We start from the raw sequence: 20,617 nt of genomic DNA, 5'->3' as shown, positions 1-20,617 counted from the left end.
TTTGCAGGGTGGTTTGTTCTGACGTGGAAACCTACAAAACAGTCCATTTGGTTTTCAGAAAAATGCAGAAAGGATCCAGCCACAATTTTTTAAAAAAAAATCATGCCCAATCCTTAAGAAGATGAATACATTCGGGGTTATTACTGTGGGTGCCTGTGCCTGGGACCATCTCAGTTTCTCCCGATGTCCCAGTAATTAATAACACCTCCTTTCACCCTTATAAGTGTCCCAGCATGGACAGCAACCTTTATGGTCATACTAGATATGAATGGATGGCTATCCGATAGATTGAGGTGAACACTGAAACAAAATACAAAATTTTAGAAAGGTTTTCCTTCTGAACCAAGGAACATGGGTAAGAAATCATGCAGGCTCTCTATATTGCCAACATTCACAATTCCAGGCGGGGAGTTGCATTCTGATCACAGAGCGGGGCCCGCGCACAGAAGGGTTTGTGCAGCACCGAGCAGGTGCTCTGTGAACGGGCTTGGATGAAACGATCTCCGCAAGAAGACAATGACAGAACCATTCTCACCAACGTCTTAAATGAATGGTCCTTCACCCACGAGATACGACACTGAGGAATGGCTTAACGGTTCTCTTTGACTCTGTGGGTGAAATAGGTGTGTGTATGCCGGGGGGACTGTCAGAAAAGGTTTCTGCTGCAGAAGTTTCCACAGAGTGAGGTGCTCTCCCACACCACGCAGCAGGAAATAAAAGCGAGCTCCCTACTGCACACAGTGGGCTAACAAGCCCAAAGATGGAAGGTTTTCACGATCTGGGCATCCTCCTGTTGCAGATGACAAGTCATGTCAGCAATGACTCTCACACCATAACCCGGTGGCTGCTGGAGCCTCGCTTTGGTTAGAGGCATGCTCTGGCAGGGCAAGTTCAGAAGAGTGGAGCTGCGCTCGAAGCCTCCCATGAACATATGGCCCCAGCCCCTGGCTGGCCCCAGCCTCCTCCCACCAGCGCCCAGCCAGGCTCTCAGTGGCTGCTTCCCCTGCAGCCAGCCCCCTCCCCGACACCCCTGCCACCACAGAGAGTCCACAAGCAGCAGGATTGGTGAGACAGGTCTAATCACATGAAACCAAAACACTTCTCCGGACCTCACTACCCAGAACGAAATGCTCTCTGATCCCCCCCAACACTTTAAACGAAAACACACTCAAACCCTGAACATCAGCAGCGCACATACTTCTCTTTTTCAGGGTTGTGAAGGGAGGGTGGGGTGCTGCACAGAATAACAATTTTCATCAGAGGAAAATCCCCAATACACAGGCTGACACCTGCTTTATCTATTCTCCTCCCAACCAAGTTAAATCATCACAAACAGTCTTGACAAAATATGTTCCGCAGGTCCAGAGGTGACAGTGACCGGGCAGGGACCGTGCATGTGTTGGGGTGGTATACATGTCAGTGTGGGTTGTGAACGGGGTACATTCCTGGAGAGGCCCAAAGGGTGTGAGTGCATGGTGTGGATATTCGGAATATTCACCAGCATGTTGGTACAAACCCTGTACCACGTTTTCACTAATCCACCCACGAAAACAAAGACAAACTGTAGCTAGCAATTTCAAATGTCCCATTTCAAAATTTAAAACAAGAGCTCAAAATGGAAAAGTATAAGAGATCGCGTAGATTTATGGAGACACTTCCTCACCCCTGCTCCCGATCTTCTCCAGGTACCAGTTATGACACAGTTCATCTTTAGATCTTTTTTTTTAAGAACTAGCTGCCTACCAGAGAGCTTCACTTCTACACTTCTTTTTTCAAATCTAGCATCTCCTTGCCATGTGATACCACTACGCTTAGGGCTGGCAGAGTGAAAGCCTGTCATTCTTAAAACATGAAGGGAATAATTCAGCGCCTTTTTTTGTGTGTGTGATCACAGAGAATGCAATTAATACTCTGGCTGCTTTGGTATGTAGACCAAACCTTCTGCCACAGTGTTTTGTGGTGCTGCTGTCTCGGGCAGCTCTGCCAGTCTTTTCATTCCAACAGAAACGATGCCAGGCTTCTCAGCGCTCAGTGAAGTATAATGAGGCAGAAGGGGTGACTGGAACCCTCACTGGGGGAATGTGCTCCTGGGGTGATGCTCTACAAAATACAAAGCTCTCTCGAGATCCAAGGCCTTTTGTCCCCCAACACCTCCTAAAAGCAATTAAAATCTAGTCTTTACAAAGCAAAGGAGTGAAATTCTTATGCCTTCATCTGTAGCCCAGGAGCTTTCTAATTCATAGGAGGTGCAAAGCAGCAAAAACAGTTGTAGACAGAAAACAAGCAGTGATTTACTAAAGCATATGATCAATGTGGGGAGAGTTACTACCTGCACAACTGGGAGACTTCCAAGATATCAGCTAAGAAATAATTATAACTCACAGAAAGGACAGGGGTAAAGAGAAGAGAGCCAGGAAAGGGACAAGGGTATAAATGTTTGTAGATATTACACGACAACACCTGTGCATCAGCTAAAGCTCTAAGGTAATCCTAGACCCAACCCCTGTCTCACTCAGGGCCAAATAACTGGTCCAAGCCAGTGATGGTATTTACCATGGATCGCAGGGGCCCCCAAGGTTATTAGACAAAAGAAAAAGCAGGAACACCAAACCCCAATGCTATCATTGATTGGATATTAATACTATTCTACTTGATTCTCTGGCCTTCAACACTCATAGAATAACAAAATCTTAGTGAGACGCCCTCTAATCCAACTCTCTGATTTGCAGATGAAGAAACGCAAGCTCAGAGGAGTGTGCAACATGCCCAAACAGCACTCGGAGGGCCGGGACACAGCCCAAGGCTCTTGGCCCCTGGCCCTCAGTACTGTGCTAATCTCACCCGCCAGACCAGCCACGTATTCTTGACCTTGATAGCTTCTTCACTAGAAGTGTACCTCCCCCCATCCTTTGTCTGGATTGAGTGTGTGATATTGTGATATAATAAGAAATATATATTTGATCTTCACCTCCGGTTACTGGCACAGAGCTCCTAAAACTCTTGGAATTTCCTGAAAGACAGCGGTGATAGCGGTATCTTTTGTTATAATACTCGGCCTTAGTCCGGAGTTCCTGACACAGGAGCTTCTAAGACCCTTGGAATCTCTACTGATGAGTGTCTTTTGTATGCTAATCAGATGACGAGTGGCTGGTGGTCTTAGATCATTTCAGGATGTAGGGGAGGCCTGTCACCAGAAAGCCTAAGGTTTGATTACAGGGGTTGGAACCTTTTCTGGAGGGAGAGGGGCTAGAGAATGAGTCAATCACCAATGGCCAAAGATTTCATCAATCATGCCTTCATAATGGAAGCTTCATTAAAACCCCTAAACTATGAGGTTCTGAGAACTTCCAGGTTGAAGAACAACTCCACAACACTTCCCCCATACCTTGCCCTATGCATTTCTTCCATTTGGTTGTTCCTGAGTTGTATCCTTTATAACAAACCAGTCATAGTAAGTCAAGTATATTCCTGAGTCATATGAACCACTTTAATAAATTATCAAACGCGAGGAAGGGGTAGTGAAAACCTCTGGTTTATAACTGGTGGGTCAGAAATGTGGGTGGCCCAGACATTGGTGTCTAAAGCAGGGGGACAGTCTGTGGGATCTGATGCTAACTCCAGGTAGTTAGTGTCAAAATTGAATTAAACTGTGGGATGCCTAGCTGACGTCCAGAGATTCGGAGAACTGGTTCTTGGAGTGAGGAAAACACCTCCGCATCTGCTGTTAGAAGTGCTGGGAGTAAAGTAATTCAGAAGGGGCTCCTGGGATCTGATCCCCTGCCTCTTTGGTCCAGGGTAGCTGCTTTGTCCTTCCATCCCATGAATGATCCAATCTAGTCTCAGACCTTTCTGACAGGTGAGATCCACTGACCTCGCTGCATGCTGCCAGGAACTGGACATGACCACAGCTGACTTCCAACAGAAGAAAGCATCCCCTTGTCAGGACAACATGCACTAACCCTCCCCTAACCTTGACCTGATGGTTCCCAAAATTCAACATGAGTCACACTTTTCCACTGAACATTGGCTCCAACCTTTGATGAATGTGTCACATCAGTCAGTTGCAGGACATGCTTGTGTGCATGTACATTCACAAACACAGACATTTATTTCTAAATAGGATCCTGTCCTATTGTCTCTAAGTAAATATTCCCACCGGAAGTTTTTAGTTTATTTCTAACAGGCATTGGACTAGAAGCTGAAAGTCTGACATTGTACTCCTGACTCCCAACTCTTGAGGCAGGTGAGCAAGCCTCATCTTCTCCTTCAACATACTCACCTTTAAAAGTATGGCCAGGCCCTCCCTGCGTGGACTAAGACTGGACTCAACAAGAACCTGGATGCGAATGCACTTGGGAAAGAGTCACACAATGTGCCACAAAACTGTCTAAACTATACCCCATCTGTGCAAAAAGGAAAGCTCTTTCTACCCTCCTATGTAATAATACCCAAAGATGGGAGTAAAAAGGTGACCACACTGGGTAATAAATGGGTAGCAGTCTAGACCAGTGCTGTCCAATAGAAGTATAATATGAGCCACATATATAATTTTAAATTTTCTAGTGGCCACATTTAATATATTTTTATTTAAACCAATACATACAAACATTATCATTGCAACATATGTTCAACATAAAAATTGCTAATAAAGTATTTTTGCATTCATCTTTTTACACTAAGTCTTTGAAATCTGGTGTGCATTTTATACTCCAATCACACCTCCATCCAGGCTAGCCACATTTCACATGCCCAGGGGCTATGGCACCGCCGGACAGTGGAGGAGATTTTAGACACACTTTGTTACGGTTTCACGCTTTGAAGGTTGCACACGAGTCTTTTCTCGATGCCTAGCACACTGTCTTAAACGCCCAATCAAAATATGTGTGAGGTGCCTAAGTGTTTGGATGTCTACTGTGATCACGGAACATCACGGGCTAAGTGGACACATAAAGGACTTTAAAAAGCATTAGTCTGTGATGACCTCTTCCTGTTCTTGAAACCCAGAAGTCCTGGCTTGCAGGATGCCAAAGGGAAAGCTGGTGCTCCTGGTGAAATCCCAGGTGGGGTCTCCACCGACGCTGGGAGCCCCTCCTTGCCAGCCACCCTTTACCTCCACGCCCCTACGGGGGCTGTTGCCAGAAGCCCAGGGAGCCCGCTGAAACAGAGGAGCACTGAGGTCCCGCATTACTGGGAAATCATTTGCGTTCTGTTCGGCGAATTTGCATAAAATTGGAGTCAAGAGCGTTTGGCTGGGTTTCCAGGCCACACTCTTTCTCCATGCTGCTATGGCCACCACTATTTATCACCATTTACAAAGGTGGTAGAGCAACAGAGACCCCCGGTTGGAATCAGCATAAAATAGAAGCCCTCCCCCACACTGCCATGAAAATCAGTGTCCTCTGGGGTAAGCGAGTGAAGGAGCTCTGAGATGTAATCTGGCTGCTACATCCTTTGTTATGACAAGAGTTTATTTTATATGACTCTGACCTATGGCATGAAAACACAGCCTCAGTTGGGGTTGTAATGATCCATGACAGCGCACGCACACCTGAATACCGTGGAGCTCACATTCCGGTCCATGGGCCACCTGGGAAACCAAACTCACCACCCTTCATTCCAGAAAGCCACAGGCGGCTTCCATCCCCAAAAGCCATGTTTACCCTAGAGGACCCCTTCCCCTTCCCGCCAGGTACGTTGAGGGTCAACTCAAGGTAGAGCACGAAGGCCTCGAGATGCACACACTCCTTCTTCTTCCTTCGGGTTGTGGGGCTGGCGGGGGGTGGGGGGGGGCACAGGGGGCGTGGATCTGCAGGGGGCAAGTGGACAAAGTAAATGACACAACAGAGAAGGCAAGCCTGCAAGGGAAAACACACAGAAAACAATCTGATACTAGCTTACAATGTGTTATTTTATCTCAACGGCCTATCTCTTTCTAGGACTCTTTCCCAGAGAAATTCCATTTTCATTACAAAGCTGGTGTCTTATGCCAGGGAAAAGACTGTGGTGCTATTACTGCCATTGTTATTTCTCCTCAGGTCATCTCAGATGGTATGTCTATGTGAGATAAATGGTTTCCTAAACAGGCTTCTCTGCATCCTGCCGCTGGTTATGTTTGCCCACTCATCACTCCTGGGGCCTTGACACAAGCAACTTCCAGGAAACTCCAGAAGAGGAGAGGCCACAGTGCTGCGATTAAGGGCACGGAGTACCCCGTGGATGCCTGAGTTCAAACCCCAGCTCAACCACCGAAGCAGCTGCGTGAGTCACCTCTCTGAGCCCCTGTGTCCCCCGTCTACAAGGATAAAAGCGCACCGAGCTCCCCGGACTGTCCTAAGAAAGAAACACGTTCACGCAGACAGGCCATCTAGAAAGTATCTGGCACGGAGCACACATCCTACAAACAGCTCCTTTTTCACGATACGGCTGGGCTATCCTGTGACGTGCTGCTCTTACCACCCACACTGACAGCTGGCCAGTCCGTCCGTCCGTCTGTCACCTACTGTGTGCTTGCCTGTGCTGAGCACTGAGTATTCCACGACGGTCCAATTGTATCCACACTCCTCAATTCCTATGCACAGCCTGACAGATTCTACCTTTGAAATATCTTTCACGGTTGTCCCATCCCAGTGGGAAGAAGAGGCAGGTGTCCACGTGCAGGTGCTCAGCCCCATCCCGAGATGGGCACCTGCCCCTTTTCCCTACCTGGCCTCCCTCCTGCCCCCTCCACCGCCAATGAAAATTACTATCCTGCTAGAAACCTTCGCTGGCCCTCCGCCGCATGAAAGACCAAATCTAAATTCCTCAGGGAGACACTCGGGGCCTTAGTGAATCAGCCTTGGCTGTCCCTCCAGCTTCATCTCCTTGCATTCCACCCCACAACCCCTGTATTCTGGTCATGCTGACTTCTGGACCGTCCCCAAGCTCGTCACAACCTTCCCATCACTCTCTTTACTTGCACATGGGACCCTTTCCCATCCTCCGCAGGGCAAGCTCTTACGTATCCTTCATGCCCCAGGCCTCTTGGCACCTCCTCTGGGAAGCCATCCTTAACTGCCTCAGGAAAAACTCACTGGACTGCGAGATTTCTAGTTGAGTTGCTGCCCTCCACAAGGCCGGAGATCACACCAAGAAGCCTCACAGGCACTGGTGAAGCGTGGTGAAGGCGCAAGTGACCAGGCGCAAGCATGGTGAAGGCGCAAGTGACCACGTGTCACTGTCCCACGATGGCAAACTGAAGTCCGGAGGCAGATGCCCGAGTCAGGGCCAGAAACTCCCCCCGAAATACCAATATCCGTATGCATTGAAGTCCAGTTCCCTTCCATTCTCTGCCCTAGAAAGCAAGGTCGAGGAAAGGAAGGTGCAGGTGAGCCCGCACTGGGCAAGGCGCTTCGCCTGTAGCTTCTTTTTCACACGGCCACTGCCTTGCCTCCTCTCTCGCCCCGCGTTCTGGAATGAATCATGTCCCATAAGTGGATTTTTCAGATGACTGAAGCCGAAACTTGTAAAAAATCTTAACCATTTGGAATGGAGACGCTTCAGAAACGGACTACCCGCTTTCCCTGAACTCTTCAACTCTCCCTATGGAAAGGGCCCCCCCGTCCTGCTGACTCACAGCATCTCGAGCCTGGCCCGAGCCTCAGCCCAAGGACAACCTCAAGGGCCGCTGAGAGCTTCATTACCGTCCGCCCCCCACGGAGCAGCCTCAGATGGCTGGTCTGTCATTCCTGAGCCGGGCTTCATGGCCTCGTTAGCCTCTTCCTTACAGTCAGGCTCTTCACGTAATTTTTCTAATAATTTGCAGACTCTGTTGCCCACTCAGGACTAATGGACTGTCTGTGCCATTTCTTTGGACCGGAAAAAAATGATAACCAATCTTGTGAGAACATGCATTTAAAAAAACAACAACAGGGGCACCTGGGTGGCTCAGTCATTAAGTGTCTGCCTCCGGCTCAGGTCATGATCCCAGGGTCCTGGGATCGAGCCCCGCATCGGGCTCCCTGCTCCGCGGGAAGCCTGCTTCTCCCTCTCCCACTCCCCCTGCTTGTGTTCCCTCTCTCTGTGTCTCTCTCTGTCAAATAAATAAATAAAATCTTTAAAAATAAAAAATAAAAAATAAAAAAATAAAAAATAAAAAAACAACAACAAAAACTCTGAGTGGAGAATTATTTAGCCTTAAAAAGGAATGACATTCTGACACATGCTACAACATGATGAACCTCGAAAACACGATGTTAGTGAGGTAAGCCAGACACAAAAGGACAAATACTGTGTGATTCACTTGTATGAGGTGCCTAGAGCAGTCAAATTCACATGGACAGTAAAATAGTAGTTACGGGGGTGGGGGGTTGCTGAGGAGAGGAGGGAACGGGGAGTTTGTGTTCAATGGAGTCAGAGTTTCAGTTTGGGGTGGTGAGAAAGTTCTGGAATGGATGGTGAGGATGGTGGGACGACACTGAGAATGTACGGAATGCCACTGAACTATGGTTAAAATGGTAACTTTTAGGTTATGTGTATTGCTCTTTTTCTCTCCACGCGCGCGCACACACACACACACACACACACACACACACCCCAAATCCGTTAGGAGTGATGGCCAAGCTCTTATGACTAATGGGTGTGACCTTTGGCGTGTAACCTTTGTGTTACCCTTCTGCATAGCAGGGGCTGAAATGACTTCCTAGTTCTTAGTTGTGTTTAGAATCATCATAATTGCTAAACAGAGTGTTAATGGACTTGGCGGTCATAAAGACCTTTCATTCCCCAATTACAATCCTGGTGACAAACGAGCGTTCTTCATTTCCACGTCAACATTATAAATAATTGCAGGTATGACTGAGGCAGAGAAAGGGCAAAGCCTTCTCCTCTTCACGCTGGACACAAGTGAGCCCCTCCTGGGCACAGAATCCAAATCTACCCCGCCCTTGTCCTGAGATCAATCCCTACCACTAAGAGGTCACATAGAAAGCCGTTAAAGAACAAAGATCCTAATTATCTCAAGTCCTTGGGATTTTAAGGATTTGTAAAAATACATAAAGCAGACGTTTAAACATGATCGTGTTGGGTTATAGCTTATAAATTAAACGTTTTAGATTATATTGGACCCACATTTTTAAGCAGTCTAGTCCCCAGAAGAGAGCGGAAATAGCTAGTGGGGTGTTCAGTTCAGTGAACACAGATCCCAGGGTTTGGGGAGCCTGGTTTTGAACTCTGTCTCGATTAATGAAAGGTTACTATTGTCCCTCTGCCTGAATAATAATTTCCCTTCCTTTTTTGCTTCCTTATGAAAGACCATGAAGTTCTACTCTAAAAATTATAACATGTTGTGCCTGGGAGAAATGTTTAATTTTTTTATTTATATATGCTTCCTCAAACAAACCCCTTCAAACAATTTTTTGTTTTTATTTTATGCCTTCTGAATTTCAGTTATGCATGTGGCATATGAACTTAAGTTAAATATTCAACCTATATTGCTTAATAACACAAAGAGAGATAGAAATGAATGAGAAAGCAAAGAAAAACAGAGATAGGTTTAATAAGGAGCCTAGTAAGAGTTTCCTATCTTGTCAGAACTTAGTGCTTAGATTTCTTTTAAGAAAGTCGTTTCCTGGCCCAGCCGAAACTCCCTGAGCCCTGCAAACCAGCACAGCAGCATCCTGTCCAAATGTTATTGTGGAAACACTGGGCTGTTCTAGGTCAAATGTATCCAAATTAAACCAAGGGAGATGGAAATGACTCTCCCTTGATACACCCTGGTTGCTGAAAGTGGGTTTGTTTATATGAGTAGAATAAAATTTACAGCTAAATATAAAAAAAAGATACATCATCATCATCTTGTAAGCTTGAGGAACATGTCATTCCACCTCTGGACTCTGGAAAAAAACACTAAGGTCATGCCTAAAATAAGACCTCGAAGGGCTGAGGATCCCACCAGAGGTAAAACCGCAGACTTTTCCCACCTCTTGATGAAGGCCTCAGGCAGGTTACAATTGGACAGTGAGGTCATTTCTCTTGAACCAGGACAGAGTTGTGGATTTGTTATTCCAACACACACATGCTGACCCCTGGGACAGCTTCTGAATCAGGTGTCTGGTCTTGGTATGAAGCGGTGATTACTACTTATTTTTCAAAAGTTATTTACACAGACTGTTGGAGCCAAAGAGGAGAGAGACAGAAACAAAATGTTTCTCTCTTTTTTCAACTATGAAAGAACTTTTAAAAGTTGGCCTTATGAAAGATTTCACCTCCTAGTTACTAAAATAAAGATGACTAATTGGCTTCCTAAGGAAACACAAAACAAACCAAAAAGTCACATGCAGCAAAGTGTTACTTTTTAGTAGGTTTCTATTTTACATTAAAAAAAAATTCTTGAAGTTTTAGAGGACATCCATGACCACTTGGATTGCCTAAAAAAGGATCTGGTTTTGCCTCTTACTGGGCAAAATTCCTTGATTTTGCAAAACCTCTGCTTCCTCAATCTGTAATTCTACTTCCTACCCTCAGAAGAGGTTATGGGGGTTAAATCATCTCCTATCCATAGCAGCACTAAGCCCAGAGTCTGGCACATGTTGGGGTGCAATCAATTCCTTCCTTCCTCCTGGCTCTCAGTGACTGGGGCCATTGACCAATGTTGTGATACATGGAAATGGGGGAAATGAAAAGATCAGTAGGTATAAGGGGGAAAATGTTCCAGACGTTTTAGCCAAAAATGAAAGTCTTCTCTAACTCTATATTGTGCATGGTCACCGACTACGGGCTGTGTTATACCAATACACACGTTAATTTTAAGGAAGAACATTATGTTTTCAGCTGTTAACTTTAAAAAGCCATTTAACCTCCTCTGTGTAATCTGCAATACTACTAGCAGAATCCCAAGACTCCTGCAAGAGTTAATAAGCCCCATCAACACTCCTATATCAATTTGTCCCCTTTTTGTTATATTGTAGTCCCTTATATGGTTAATTATTTGCCTGTTTACTGTGCTAACCTCCTCACCAGTGTTGGATTTATGAGAGGTATGCGAGACAGTTCTTGACCACCATGTTTTCCGTTGCAGATCCAGTGCTCTTCCAATATGTGTTGAATAAATGAGGTTGAACTAACATAGCCACATGCCCTTTAGACACTATGGGATCTTGCTGATGAAGGCTCCGCCACTTTTTAAATTCGATAAGCGCTTTAGTCGCCAAGTTTATGTTGCTTACCTAAAGAGGCCAATTTTACAAGTTAATAAAAACGTGGATTGCCGGTTAGATGCCAAACAATCAAAATGATGGTCTACATTCGTATAATTCTGCCTGCCCTGCTGTGTCCCAGAACCCTTATGCTGAGTTTCGACAACGCCCCTGTCCCTCACACTACTGTCCCCTTGGAGGAGTCACCTGCTCAATCCTGCCCAGCTCCCAAGCACACCCAGGGGTCTTGAGCAAACGTGTGGGCATCAAATGGCAAGAGGTTAGATGCCCCTCTGCCATAAATATGAAACACCCTTCAAAAGCCAAATCAAAGGAGAGGGAAAAAAAAAAACCTGAAACAGAAGACTACATTTTAATTTTCTTGACATTTTTTTAGGTAAAAAGCAGCAGAGGATACTATTTTTCCACATTAGATATACTTGATTAAGTTTCTATTGAGGAATCTGGTGTCCTTGTGAAAACATACCCTGAGAAGCACCACAATGTAAAGAAACAGCCACCGGACTCTGAGTCTGGGAATGAATACCAGGAATTACTGGCCTGCACAGCTTTCTCAGGTGTTTTTCTCTTTGCATGGGAATAAACAAATGACAAAAAGGGTGTAGGCAGAGAGAAGTGGGACTACAATACCTGCCTTGCCTAGGGTCCTCATGAAGACCAAAGGAGCCAATAGACACGGAATTCCTTTGGAAACTTTAAAATCCCCCAACAAGGTGAGACCCCACTGTTGCGATTTTTTTCACGTGGAGGAAAATTCTATGAAAACTGCCTCTCAAAACTGAATTCTTTCTTTCTTCAAATACACTTTCGTTAACTGCTTGTTAATGACAATCTATTACAATGTGAATTCTAACAAAAAAAAATTTTCAGTCCGGAAGTGCTAATTGAAACGAATGGGAAATAAGAAAAAAAAAGTCTATTTTTTCATATATCTCACTACAACGAGGACCATATTCTTCTCAAAATGACTATGGAAAAAGAGCAGTGTAACTGAAGAAGACATGAACCGGGTTCTGAAGCATTCAGTCCATCACTATGTCTTCCTAAACAAAAATCTCTCCGTTCTAGTCCTAACCATTGCCCAACACTATCAGCTTCTCGCTGTCCCTACTGACATTCCTCTAGTCAGGTGCATGGTCTCTTGCTCATTTGCTGAGCTAGCCTCTCCCCAGTCTATTAATGGCAGGACCTTTCTAGAATAAACCCCTCCACAGTGGCGCACCTCCCGCATTACCTCTCTGATCTGCCCCCTTGTGCCCCTCCCTCCAGCCAGGCTGAGCTCCAGAGTCCCAAGAACATGTAGCGGGCTGCCATCTCTGGCTTTTGTCCCCCAGCTTCTTCCTGCTGGCCACTTCGCTCCCCCTCCCCACTTCTCTAGGTTAGCTCCCGCTCCTTCTTCAGGCTTCAGCTCCCTTTCCTGGGAAGACTTCCTTGACCCTAATAGGTACCCCTACTGTGGTTGTAGGTCTTCTCCCCTGGCTCTCCCCAGGCTCGGCTACAGTCGTTTTGTGATGATCTACACCCTGCTGACTGTGAGCCCTCAACTTCCCCGGGGCCTGGCCTAACCATGTGCATGCTCAATTTAAAAAAAAAAAAAAAAATGTGTGGGACAAATGAATAACCCATCTCCTGTTCTGTCTGCTTTCATTGTAGGATCCGGCACAAAACAAAACAAAACAACATAGTCATTCTCTAGAAAACACAGAGATGCAACTGGGTTCTTCATAGTAAGAAAGAGGACATCCTTTTCAGGATCATGCAGAGCCAAACAGGGAGAGAGGTCCGAAGGAAGAGTCGGGAGTCTCGACTCATATGAAGTTTCTCCCAAGTCTCCGCATTTTAAAACCACTAATTTCCTCACTGGTCGTGCCCTTTCGATATTCCTTACAAAGGTATTTTCAATTTCCATTTGACATGCACTTTCATCAGTTAATTTTTAATTGAGCCAAATATTAAATGCTCACATTAACCAGACAAAGCGTGTTTAGCTACTGATTTGCAGTGACAGCTGGTGTTATTCTCACACACAGGCCAAGCATGAAATAGAAAACTAATAACCCCTTAAGTGTGTTCTCAAAGTATCATTTATGGGAAAGAAGACGACTTTCAAAGGAGACTTGTGCAATGGCTGTCATTTTTTTCCCCCGAGCCACAAGCTGTTACAAAGCAGGGAAGCTCAGTTTCTCACGGATACGGACAAGCTCAAGAATCCCACTGTCACTGGATGTATTCATTAAGAAGGAATCTGGCAGTAGCACAGGGGATGGATACTTTGGAGAACAGGCCAATTATCTGGGTGTCCTTTCTAATTTGAAGTTTCTGAATTCACTCATAGATAAGCCACTTGAAGAGGGTCTGGCAATGGCAACATAATGCACAGATGGCCACTAAAGAAATGAGAGGGAGGATGGGAGAGAGAAGAGAATTTGCTTGTGGTTTCATTCATGGGGACAAATCTGCAAGCTGACACATCCTTCTTTTTAAAAAGCCCCTGGAGAAGTATGGTCAAGCTTCATTACAAGTAAACAAATCATACAATCTTTCTCAAACAGATGACAAATGATGAGCAATAACACTTTGAGTTTGCTTCATGCCAAGGGATGAGGGTTCTTAAAATACAAATTTCACCAGTTCTGAAAACCACAGAAAGGCGGTGATTCTTGCTTCAAGCAAGACAGAGAATGGAGTCCAATGCTGCCAGGCCAGTGGTTTTATCCAGGACACCCCTGGTGGTCTTCTTGCTGGTCAGTGTCTGGAGAAGTAAAATCTTAGGTTCTCTCACCTCTGGGAACATTGAGATCTACTGACTTCCACCTTCAACAGGAGGCTTGTTTTCATGGGAGAAGAACTAGGGGATCATTTATTCCTATGATTTTTATGCTGTGGTTCTTTTACATTGAAGCTATAACACTAATCGGGGGGGGGGGGGGGGAAAACACCTTGTTCCCACTGTGAGAACCCTGGACAAGCCCTGATTTCTTTCATGACAAGGTGATAAAAATCTCAGACATCAAGACTTCTACCCGGCTTGAGATTTGAACCATGGGACTGAGAGCAGCTAAGCACGTATATAGAGGCCGTGTGCATTCTATATATAAACAGATATAAGGTGACAACCCGTAGCCTAGTGTCTAATATTAGCATTAAAGACTTTTATTAAAGTTGAACATTTAATGTAAAGCAAAATCTAGACTTGTCCTCAAGTATGAAAGACATACTTTTTCAATTCAGTGATGAGGGATGAAATCAAAATACTTCCTAGGTGTTTTTCTTTTTTCATTTCTATTAAGTTTTAACAAATCTGTGACGTGGGACATTTGGAACACAGACACACACTCTATAGTAAGGAGAGTAGGAGAACATTAGTTGGTTAGGATGAGTTAGATGCTCAAAGTGCCTCTTCCATAATCTTTTATTGATTAATTCATTCAATAAACAATTATCGTATGTACCTACGATCTACTCTCCTAGGTGCAGGTTAAATAGAATAGGAGAAATAATTTACGAAATGACAAAGTACCAGTGAAGAACACTTTGATTTTATAAGATCTCCACAAATGGTGGTTATTATTAGGATTTTGGGACAACGCTAATTTGACCCAAGTTGAATTATTGTTTAAGCAGGCAAACCGGAAGTGGGAAGCCAGGTTTTGAATAGTTAACTCCCAAGTTACCACAATCCAACCCATAGAAGTCTACAGAGGACTTCTGGGGAAAAGCAGTATGGAATCAGCAGGGGCAGTTAGGACCATGTCTGGAAACACAAGAAGGAAATGGGAAATCTACCTGGTTTGGGAGGAAAGGCATATTGTATTCGTACCCCAAATTCTCTCTTGAGCTCCAGATCCTTAAGGCCAACTGCTAATGGGCATCTCCACTTGGATATACTACTGGAAACTCAAGTTGAAAATGTCCAAAATTAACTTCATCACATTTACCCCACAACACAGCAATAGTTCTTATCTTTCCTCTTTCTCTTGAGGACAATATCACTTTTTGAACGAGCTGGGTTTCAGACTTGAGTCTTCTGCTTCTTCAATCTGTTGTCAGTCCTTTGGTTTCCCTTCAGCACTGCCCCCATCCCCATCTGCCCCATCTTTTCCATTCCCTACTCTGCCACCATGGTTCAAACCCCCTACCTGGTCTCCCACTGTCCAGCAATCTTCTGCAAGCCCACACATCCCACCTTGCCTCAGAACCCTTTTGATAATCGTTTTAATGTTAACCAAGTTAAATACAAACCTCTCCACTTAGGACCCAGTCATAGCTCATGAGAGATCTCTATGTCCCAACCAAGTCAGACTCTTTACTATTCCCACTATTGTCCAATTAGGCCTCATACATTCCTGTCTGCTCTGACTTCTCCAGGCCAGTTATCTAAAATGCCCTCTCCCCATACCTCCTACCATCTACCTCCTGCATGAAACTCTTCCAGATCCCCTTCTAGCTGGACCAGATCTCTCCATCCACTAAAGAGTGGCAAAGATTGCAGCAACTTACATCTTTTTAGTCCCACTACTGGTTGGCAAGTTCCTTGAAGGCAAAGTTGATCTTACACATTGTTTTACTCAACTAAAACACCTGGCATAGAGCCTTGCACATAGTAAGCCCTCAGTAAATGTGTTTTCAATGAAAAAAATTAACATGCATGATATACGAAATCACAAGATCTTCATGACTCTTTTCATTCCCATCCCTGCCCTTTGTGAGTTAAGTTTTGTGAACGATTGCTCATTTGCCTTGATAAGACTTCTTCATACTGTTTTCTTCTTATACTGTTACTTTAATATTTAGTAAGTGGCTCTGCCTCACTATACTTATTACAAAAACTCAAAACCACCTCTTAAAGCTTTGTTTTAAAATGAGAGAGAGAGACAAAGAAAGAGCGAGAGAGAGAGATGTTAGCAGGAATTCATAAGAGAAATGACTAGGAGATAGTCCTGAAATTTTAGACTCAGAAGTTCCAACTGGCTTCATTTATGGACTTGCCTTTTTTCTTAAGGGATAAAATATTAATCTCTAAAGCCGATGATATACTTTGCAGTTAATTTTATTCCTATTCTAATTGCAAGAGGGTAGTATATATATATATATATGTATATATATATATACACATATATATATATAATACACACACACACACACACATACATACATATATATATGGCAAATAGGCAGTGAATTAAGAGGACTAAGTATCTGTCCCAGATTCTCCTGGAAAATTCAAATGCACCTGAGTGGACTATCTGGCTGCAATTCAATTTCAGAGTCACTACATAGATACAACATTCATGGTGTTGCCCCTAAAGCAATCTTCATTCTCAGCCAAGAAGAGATGGAAATCGTCAAGAAGAGATAGCCTGCAACATTGATCCTTTGTTTGGTGCTTTAAGTATTCAAAGTCGTAAACTCTCGATACTTCCACAGCTTAAGAAAAGACAGTTAAAAAGAGAGAAATACAGTAATTGGAACTGTCACTAGCCTCGATGGAAAATCTCCCTTGAAATATTAAAGCTTCACTTGACGCAGTGGGTCCTCGGGTTGTTTTCAGGAGGCATAGTAAAGAGGAGAGTGGGGTCAGTCATAAGCTTCTGACTCATTATGTTGAAGCCCCAGAGAGCCGATGAGCTGATTATTAACTAAAAATGGAATATGGCTCTATCCCTGACATTCTGAAGGCAAAACAAGGAGCAGGATGAAAACACAAATTTTCCAAACAGTTTCCCAGGGAAGTGCATGTTCCATGTGTCATGGGGAAGAGAGGTCCACATTCTGTAGAGAAGTTTCTCATAGAATCCTGTCAATCGCCCAAGAAAAATCACCCAAGTAGCTCTCAGTACATTGCTACAAACAGTTGGGGGCGGTTTGGGGAAGTAGTCTGGAATAGAAGCTATTTTAATTAAGTTAGTCAAAACTTAATCTATGGCTTGAGTATAACCCCTCTAATCTCACACTGCAGAGATGAAGCAAATAAAACTTCTGCCTGCAGATCCTAACTGCCCCCCTCCCCAAGTGGCTGGAATTCATGATCTCTGGGGGAAAACGTCACCTCTGTTGACAGGATTGTGCCTTGCTCTGCCGCCTGCAGCAAGATTGGGGTCGAGGTTATATTCTAGCTCTGGCCACCGCCCTTTCCCTGCTCCCTCTTGCTGGAATGCAGGCAGAACATTCTTTGCTTCAGGTGAATCCTACCCTGTGCGTGTTGGGAGGGCACAAGGAGCTACATCCAGGAGGTTTCTCGGTGGTGGGATGATGGGCAGGTAGGGGACAGTCATGGGGCAGGGTCCCCATGAGAAAGCCCGAATGGCTTTGGAGAGCTAGAAACAATCATGCGATCATCATGCGTACTGAAGGACAGCTGGGTTTATCTGTTGTCTGGCAAGTAACAAGCAGAGAAACAATGTTGGCACTATAGAATTGAGCGCATATCAGAACAAATTGGAAAAGGAAAACGGCTTTGTTGTAATTTCAAAAGTTTTACAATCTCCATTTAAAGAAAGAGGACCATGAGTGCAAGCAGTTAGACAGTGTTAAGAGCTGCCCTCCAGGAACACAAATGCTAAAGTGGACCAGAAATTTCTCTAAACAGATTTGGGAAGAGAAGCCTCTTAATAAACGAAACAGTACTATAACCTGAAACAAAAGAAAACAAAAGCTTTTTATTTAAATCTCTCCCAAAGGAAGAGCCCCTGTTCTGTTCAAAATCAACTTGTATTTTTCTGCATACAAGGATGATTTAAGAAAGTTCTTCAAATTAAGTTATTCTAATCATCCTATTCAAGGCCTTGATTGTCTTTTAAATACAAAGAATTAATGAAATACCTTAAAAATTGAAGACAGGTGTTTATTAAGTCTTCTTAATGTGTATTAAGGGTGCCTAATGGGTAAATATTTAACAAGGGAACTCCCCCGGCCTTTCAGTTCTCTTAAGTGTGTGTTTGTATTGTACAGTATTTTTTAGGTTATCTACATTTCTCCTCCCATTTAAATCAGACGCAATGCACACATGAACAGCCATACGGTTAGAAGTAACTTTTTTAGGCAAAGATAGAAGTGTATGCAAAATAATATATACTTGGGTTTTTTTTTTCTTTTTCTCTCTAAATCTGAGAATCTAGGATTATGCTTATAGGGCTGCACGTAACTGTGAGTTTACTTAGACACTTACAACACTAGCCTGTGAGGTCACCCAAGGCGGGGGTAAAGCTGTCTTCCCCGTGTCCCCAATCTAACCCAGGGCCAGGCACATAAAGACTTGCAATCATGTCTGTCGAAAAACCGTCTCAGTCCTTGGATGATTTTCAGCGTTAATCCTGTTTAGATGTCAAACACTAATATTGTTTGAATCAAACCAAGAAGAACGAAAGAAAAGCTTCTTAGTGAAGTAAATTCACGGAGTGGTCTCCTGTATGTAGCTGGGGGAAAGGGTGACCAGCTTGCAAGGTTAGGGCTATGCCTGAATAAGGTGATGATATTAGATTACCTTAAAAAGGTTTAACAGAACCTTTGAACCTCAAATACAATCTATCTCTGGGGGGAAAGCCTTTCTACTTGTACACGACAAAGACAGTGTTGTTTTTCCAGCACAAATGCACTTGTGCTGAGATACTGCTTTGCGCGACTATTGCTAAGACACGCTGAGTGACCTCAGAAAGGGGCGCGGGGAGAGGCGAGCAGGAATGACTAGTGATAAACAGGGCGCCCACACACCTGCTTTCCGAGTGGGTTCACCATTCCTCCAAAGAGCTGGCTAGGACTAGAAGTAGAGATAAGGAAAAGCTCTGAGAACTTGCTTTTAAAAACAACAGCAACAACAACTTGTGGCTTTCTGTTCCCTGGTGTTCTGTGTGGCCTCAGGACATTTAAACATTCTGAAATGTACCAGGTCAATTAAGGATTGCTAAAAAGACCAATCAGTCCTCACTAGAAAGCACAGCTGAAAGTAACAGGACGCCCAAAAGAAAGCCATGTTTGCAACAGACATTGAATAGCAACGAAAGCCGTACAACAGAAAAGGGAACTAAGTGAACTATAAAATTTTACAAAGGTCCACAAATACAATCACTCAACAGCACGTGACTTGCAAACTCTAGGGGCGATAATGTAGGTTTTTTTCCTACAGAATAAATTATGGCAGGGAGTCATGTGATTCTTAGCAGGCAGAAAGATGCACTTTCCCAAGGAAAGTTCATCATTAAATATCTTAGTTAAGACTGGATCATCTTCAGACTATTTTTAATCCCTATCATTTCGCTGCCAAAACTGGCCATAAGCAGCTGATACTTGGCCGCCAGGAAAATGATGCTTTTGCGTTTACTTCGTACACGGGCATAAGAATGGTATTGCTTTCCAGTTAATCAAGTGTTTTGGTGGATCTGGACTGCCAACAGAAGACAGAAACTGCCTGCCGACCAACTAATAAAAAGGAAGCTAACCTCTACTGGATGTGGAGAAGTAAGTTCCTGTCTTCCTAAACCACAAAGACCAAAAGACGAAAAAAAAAAAAAAGAAAAAGAAAAAGTAAAGAAAGAAAAAAAAAGTGACGCCACCAACTCATCAACAGAATGAAGCTAATCTCCTATTTAAGTTTCTCTGTCTTTTAGTAGCCCGCAGCTCACTCTCTTCTGAGACATGAAGCTGAATATTGTCCCATTTCTCAGCTTGGAGGGAGCCATCAATTTCACCCACTGTCAACGTTCCCATATCTCAACACTTTGCCTACAAGAGCCCCTTCACCTTGAGGCAATCTCAGTCAACACATCTATAGAACTCAAACCGTGTTGCAAGAGGGTAAAATAATAACTAATGGAGGTATCAAAAGAGCGAAATCTCTGGCCTTTAATTGAAATAGAAGAGCTGTGTTACTTCACTGGGATCAATAATGCCAATACAAACTATATAGCTACCATGAAAAACATTCTTGAGAAGACTGAGCTTACAATAATTTATCTTCTCTCTTTTGTTCCAATGTATCTCGTCCAAGGATCAGATCACACTAGTGGACATCTGGGAAATATTCAGTATTCTAGGTAATACTAGAAACCCATGAGGCCGCTGGAATGGGACACTGGAGGATCCACCCCAGATTGTCATTCTTCCTAAAAGATGGCCCCAGGAACCTATGGTAGATAATAGTCAACATCTCTAATTTTTACGTGCACTTGAAAACCTGTATCTCATGTGAACCACAAATTCAGACTCATTAGCTATGGGGTGGAACCTGAGCTTCTGCATCTCTAAGAAGCCCCCAGGTGATGCCCCTGCTGCTGGTCTGTGAACCCCACTTGGAGTAGCAAGGTCTCAGACATTTCCTAGAACTAATGCTGTCTTGTACTCCCTCTGTCCTGCTTCTCTCACAATGCCTTATTCAAACTTAGGAATAAAGCCACACTCCACTCTAACCCAGTTTCTTCTTTAGTCTTTCT

At 44.1% G+C, this 20,617-nt stretch overlaps 1 protein-coding gene and 1 long non-coding RNA gene across 8 annotated transcripts in view; one reads left to right on the top strand and one right to left on the bottom strand.

Annotated features, from left to right (window-relative positions):
• Nucleotides 1-8,275, top strand: part of LOC129046177 (uncharacterized) — a 56,301-nt gene extending 48,026 nt beyond the window's left edge. The window contains exon 3 of the long non-coding RNA XR_008506993.2: nt 6,036-8,275. This is a non-coding gene — a long non-coding RNA (uncharacterized LOC129046177). The remainder of the gene's footprint in view (nt 1-6,035) is intronic.
• BCL2 (BCL2 apoptosis regulator) overlaps nt 1-20,617 on the bottom strand; it is a 233,309-nt gene that overhangs the window by 208,051 nt on the left and 4,641 nt on the right. Inside the window, exon 3 of one of the 7 annotated variants that reach the window (XR_010407476.1) lies at nt 5,488-5,806. The exons of the other annotated variants lie outside the window; for them this stretch is intronic. The gene's annotated coding sequence lies outside the window, so the exon portion shown is untranslated. The remainder of the gene's footprint in view (nt 1-5,487; nt 5,807-20,617) is intronic. 7 annotated transcript variants of the gene reach the window in all.

The sequence above is a fragment of the Mirounga angustirostris genome, unplaced genomic scaffold (genome assembly GCF_029215605.1).
Source record: "Mirounga angustirostris isolate CCGP_5_RB_7025 unplaced genomic scaffold, mMirAng1.0.hap1 SCAF_14, whole genome shotgun sequence".
In the NCBI taxonomy this organism is placed as follows: Eukaryota; Metazoa; Chordata; class Mammalia; order Carnivora; family Phocidae; genus Mirounga; species Mirounga angustirostris.
This window is presented reverse-complemented; position numbering and strand designations above follow the sequence as displayed.